Source organism: Octopus bimaculoides, chromosome 5, assembly GCF_001194135.2.
Source record: "Octopus bimaculoides isolate UCB-OBI-ISO-001 chromosome 5, ASM119413v2, whole genome shotgun sequence".
In the NCBI taxonomy this organism is placed as follows: Eukaryota; Metazoa; Mollusca; class Cephalopoda; order Octopoda; family Octopodidae; genus Octopus; species Octopus bimaculoides.
This window is the reverse complement of record NC_068985.1, coordinates 117,905,079-117,911,341: the sequence shown is the minus strand read 5'-3', so window position 1 is coordinate 117,911,341 and position 6,263 is coordinate 117,905,079. Positions and strand designations below refer to the sequence as shown.

Below are 6,263 nucleotides of genomic sequence, written 5' to 3'. Positions count from 1 at the left end.
ACGTTTTGGCCCTGACTTTTTGCCGTCACTGATTTGATGTTGACTTATTTGACATCAAATCTTTTGTCCCTGGAACCTTTTGATGTCGTGAAAGTTTTGTTTTCCTCTTGTTGATTTGTAGTAATTTGTAATCACAACTACTAAATTTGTAATTTGTAATCACAACTTTGTAATCTCTACTACTAAACTGCTCTACTACTAAACTTCATTTAACACTCTATTTCATCCAGGTTTCCCAAGCGGTCACCCATCTGTGTATTAACTAGACTCGACATTACTTCACTTCGGTGATCGGATGAGATCCAGTGGATTCAACGTGATATGGCCAATCGTATGTGGTGGCTAGTGAAAATGTATGTCGATCGGTTTCAATAAATAAATTGTAGTTTTTCTCTTTCTCCACTTCTCTTTTTTCTGTCTATCTATCCATGTATGTATTTTTTACGTGCGCGTTTGCCTCCTGTTCCCAAAGTCCTGTCGTTAAAACGGATTCAGCGTCCAGTTAGCAGTACGAACTCGCCAGCGTCTCAACAGCTGCGCTAATTCGTCTTGTTTCAGCCTGTCCTCTATGTCAGAGGTAAAAATTGAGTTCTATGACAATCTCGCTACCATCATCAGAGACAACTCAAAACAAAGAACGATTTATTTCTCCTCCTGAGTGACTTCAGTTCCTCCATGCAATTCTCGTCTACTGTCTGCCAAATTCTCTCACAGTCATTGGCCGGCCCAGGGCTGTAGTAAAACCACTTGCCCAAAAGTGCCAATACTCCCTCCCTCCTTCAATCTGGATGCCGTCTTAAGGCTTGGGCGCACTAGGCTGATGCCCCGGGACCTAATGAGCCTAGAGGTCTATTTCTGATTTATGTATATTGAGGCTTGATTTGCCCAAGGGCCTATATAATGCTACTAAGTCGGCCTTGTTTCCAGTCTTTCATTATTCATTTGCACAAAGTGGTATCGTCCGTTCTTTTGATCTTTTGAGCTTTCGTACCACTTCTTAGGCTTTCAACGTTGTTTCCATTATTCACTTATCACTGATTTACGATTGAATTTTGTTTTTCACTGCTTTCATGGATTTTCTCGGCTCTCTGTTGCCACCCAATTCCATTACTATGAATTTGAATTGGGAGCTTGAGTGACAGCAAATATTTCATTAGTTGATTACACAACCACGGATGTTACACTTATGGATGCGTTGCAGTAGTTACTCGCTTGATAGAGCTTGGTGATACTGACCGTTGATCTTCTAGGATTCCGCCGCACAGCATCAATGTAAGAAACACTGCTGGATCAGTTGAGCTCTTCCGCTACCTTTTCACAACCCACCATGCTGCAGTCCCGTCACTTCACCGTATCCCTGGCAGGGTGGCTGAATGTGTGCCATGCCTTACCAAAGGACAGCCCGAAATTATACAGGGTACAGTCGTCACTCCGTGAGGTATTTTCAAAGTACCCGCATACTTACAAATGTGAGATGTTTACAGCACCTAGGTTTCCCAAGCGGTCACCCATCTGAGTATTAACTAGACTCGACGTTACTTAACTTTGGTGATCGGATGAGACCCAGTGGATTCAACGTGATATGGCCAATCGTATACGGAGTATTAATTATTCGCTCCATTGGACACAAATTCTCGCCATTTAACCTACCTCAAAGTTATTCTTTTTCTACTCTAGGCACACGACCTGAAATTTTTGTGGAGGGGGCCAGTCGATTAGATCGACCCCAGTACGCAAGTGGTACTTATTTTATCGACCCCAAAAGGATGAAATGCAAAGTCGACCTCGGCAGGTTTCGAACTCAGAACGTAAAGACACACGAAATACCACTAAGCAATACGCCCAGCGTGCTAACGTTTCTACCAGCTCGCCGCATTTACCCCAGAGTTATTACGTCATGAACGGACCCTTGGTTTACATACGTTGCGATTACTTCGACACATATCCACCATGTACATAGAATTGTAAACCACCTACGTCTGGTTAATCTATTATTTCCAATTGATCTCTTGGGAATTGGTCACTTGCCAGCTCCAGCTCTAATTGTAAGTGTAATTCATAAGCGCAGGTATACCTGTGTAGTTAAAAGCCTCGATTTGTAACCGCGTGGTCTCGGGTTGCGTTCAACTGCACGACACCTTGGGTAAGTATTTCTATTTTAGCCTCGGGCCAACAAATACCTTGCGAATAAATTTAGTTGATAGAAACTGTGGAAACCCGTCATATATATATATATATATATATATATATATGTGTGAAATATGACATATACACTCGTTTGCCATTTTTTCATCTTCGATCTCATTGTTTATATCTGACGTCTCGGATTGTTGTTGCTGGCACTCCGTCGCTTACGACGTCGAGGGTTCCAGTTGATCCGATCAACGGAACAGCCTGCTCATGAAATTAACGTGCCCAAGTGGCTGAGCACTCCACAGACACGTGTACCCTTAACGTAGTTCTCGGGGATATTCAGCGTGACACAGTGTGACAAGGCTGACCCTTTGAATTACAGGCGCAACAGAAACAGGAAGTAACAGAAAGTTGTGGTGAAAGAGTACAGCAGGGTTCGCCACCATCCCCTGCCGGAGCCTCGTAGAGCTCTAGGTGTTTTCGCTCAATAAACACTCACAACGCCCGGGCTGGGAATCGAAACTGCGATTCTATGACCGCGAGTCCGCTGCCCTAACCACTGGGCCATTGCGCCTCCACTGACGTCTCGGATACGAAACGTCATAACAAGATCAATGCTGGCAACGATTTCTATAGAAAATCTGCAGAGACGACCTTATCATATTACCATTTGCCCACTTCCACTAGTGCCACATCAATAGCAGTATAAAATAAGGGACGTTTTTCTGCTGTACCCTGTATAGCTCGGTATATTCGACATTTTATGGCTTTTGCGCTGACGTATCCTTGTGTATTTATGAGTGCCTCACTACAAGAAATATGATCATAGTTTCGTTGTATATCATTAAATTGTGGCTCTAAACCTTATTTTTGTTTCCTTTTATTTTGGTTGTAGAATTTATCTTATTTCTATGCCTTACAAAAACTGGCTTCAACATAGAAATAACTCAAATATGTTTTTTTTTTATGTGTTCATTTACGTTACGTATGGAATCGAATTTCTGCACAGTTACGAGGTTTGTAACCTGTTGATTTTTTTTTTAGAAGGTGCCGATTAAATAATCAAATTTGATGTTTTTCAAGAATTATTCACGGTCAAATATTGCGAACCAATTTCATAAAGAAAAATAGCAGTGAGTCAGAAATCAATCTGAAGTCAAGAAACGTATAGATGTAAAAATACGGTACAATATAACACCCCACCCAACCCGCGCCCAAATCTATGGCAGAATACAATAACATACAATCAGCAATGTACGATTGTTGTGTACTTGATATTGTCAGAATTTATGAACTTTTGAGGGGACTTGAAATGATTCTTTTTCAAAATTGGATCTCGAATTTACATGAAGCGATAAATAATAGAATGTAAATATAGCGTTAAAAAACTTTGGGTAACCTTCAATTTTTTCCTATCCAAAAGGGGTTTTCAATCCAATATTTATATGCTATTATTTATAGCTTACGGTATTTGTGCTTCGAGATCCAGTTCCCCCCCCCCCAAAAAGAGTAAAATTATAGCTGTGTAGAACAAACTGAAGTGTATATTCTTTTATTCTTTTGCTTGTTTCAGTCAACTTGACTGTGGCCATGCTGGAGCACCACCTTTTAGTCGAAGAAATCGACCCCTGGACTTATTCTTCGTAAGCCTAGTACTTATTCTATCGGTATCTTTTTCCGAACCGCTAATTTACGGGGACGTAAACACACCAACATCGGTTGTCAAGCACAGACACATGGGTGGGTGGGGGACAAAAATAGACACACACACACACACACACACACACACACACACACACACACACACACAGTTTCCGCCTATCAAACACACACTCACAAGGTTTTAGTCGACACGAGGCTTTAATAGAAGATACAGATACTTGCAATGGGACTGAATCCGGAAACCATGTGGTTGGGAAGCAAACTTCTTACCACACAGCAACACCTGTGCCTATATTGATTATTTTTTTTATTTGACTATTTTTAACCAATCAAAAATGATTAAAAATCAATATGGCACTGTCACTTGCCCACGGTCGAGTGTTTTGGTTGATACTGATCCAAATAAATCATATCCATGTCAGTATCAATTCACATTTTGCTTTACAACCCGGACAAGACAAAGTAACGGGCAAAAATTGAGCGAAATTGCTTTTGAGGCAGACAAGGTCGTTGGCGACGGCGTTTTCTACGGCGTTGGTGACAGCGTTGGTGATCTATGAATATGTCATCCCAAAATGTATTTAGCCGATGAAGAAAATGGTAATTGCTGGAAAATCAAAGATGACGAATTCTGTAGTTTGAACAATTCTTTGTCATTTTTTTGGACTTTCTGTTGTTTGTTCTAAATTGATGGCAACGGAAATATGTAAAGCGATGACATGACATGAATACGGGAGAATGTGCTCGCAGTAGAATTTTCCTGTTCTTCTTTATTGTGTCTGATGTCAGTTGTGATATATTGGTGAACAACTGTGAATTACAATAGAAGTTGTGTGATGTGTCGATATCTTTCAGTTAAAAAGTGGGAATAATTTGATTAACTAAAACATTTTGGTTGGCGTAACGGCTAGTTGTGTGGGGAGACGACAAAAAAAAAAAAATGCTACGTTTACGAACTTGTGACTAGCAAAACTGCTGAACTGGTCTGTGCTCCGATAAACAGGTGTATGTAAAAAATAAGTGTTTGGATGTAAGACAGTCATGGTAGTAGACCAAACTGTATGTGTAGATGTAGTGACTCTTATGTATGTGCGCTATCTGTGTATGAATCTTAACACACACACACACACACATATATATATATAGGCGCAAGAGTGGCTGTTTGGTAAGTAGCTTGCTTACCAACCACATGGTTCCGGGTTCAGTCCCACTGCGTGGCACCTTGGGCAAGTGTCTTCTACTATAGCCTCGGGCCGACCAAAGCCTTGTGAGTGGATTTGGTAGACGGAAACTGAAAGAAACCCATCGTATATATGTATATATATGTATGTGTGTATATGTTGTGTATCTGTGTTTGTCCCCCCGAACATCGCTTGACAACCGATGCTGGTGTGTTTAGGTCCCCGTAACTTAGCGGTTCGGCAAAAAGAGACCGATAGAATAAGTACTAGGCTTACAAAGAATAAGTCCTGGGGTCGATTTGATTCGACTAAAGGCGGTGCTCCAGCATGGCCGCAGTCAAATGACTGAAACAAGTGAAAGAAAAGAAAAGAAAAGAATATACCATTGACAGACACGATGCTGTGCATTTTGTCTCGGAGAAAATCTCTTCATAGACATATTAAGTGAAAAACACAATATATAGTATACATCAGAACGAGATGAACGGCGTTCCAGGAGCGACTTATTAGGACGCCAGACACGAGTTTATTTTAGCTCGTCAAGCCTTTCTGCAGTATCAGTGAATGTATCATTCCCTTTCAGTTATACATTGGAGGTGACAGATTTCGTCTAGGTATGTGATTACATGGAGGAAAGATATTGATAAGCCTCAAGAAAGGCGAAATGCATCAGGTAATACTGAGCCAATGCTGAGGTGAGATTCGTCTCGCTCAAAAATATATTGTTTCTTTAACGCAGAATGTCAATGAAGAGATCTTTCAGACAAAGGCCACAGCATAATACCTGTCAATTTTGAAGAAACATTAAGTATGTTACACAGATGACTATTTAAGTTTAATGCTGTTTAACTGCACATACTGAGTTTATATAATATATGCATTTAACTTTTAGTCAGTATAGTCACCAAGTTTCGTATAGGTATGTGCAATTATTGAGTTAAGTCAGATTACAGGAATTTCAACCATGTTTCGTGGTCTGCTACCACAACAGCTCCTTTATAGGATCCAGTTAGCTCAAGACATCATCAGGCGGAACCACGTCCGGTTTCGGCCCCTACTCCTCTACCGTTTTGACGTGGCGGGGCCACCCCCTTTCGGAGGTGTCTTCAGCTCTGGTGTTGGGTGCATGTCTTCTTTCACTGTTTGTGACTGTTCTAATTCAACTGTGGAATGTCCCTCGCTATGGTTATTTTCCAGGAGGTTCTGGCCACACGTCTTACGGTTCATCAACCCGTGTTGTTGAATTACTTTCTTCCGATATACCATACGTATATTAAGCCAGTTCAT

The 6,263-nt window shown here is 41.0% G+C and overlaps 1 pseudogene; it reads right to left on the bottom strand.

Moving 5' to 3' along the window:
- Positions 1-1,475: 1,475 nt before the first annotated feature.
- LOC128247975 (5S ribosomal RNA) lies at positions 1,476-1,592 on the bottom strand (annotated as a pseudogene).
- Between the last annotated feature and the right edge of the window lie 4,671 nt (positions 1,593-6,263).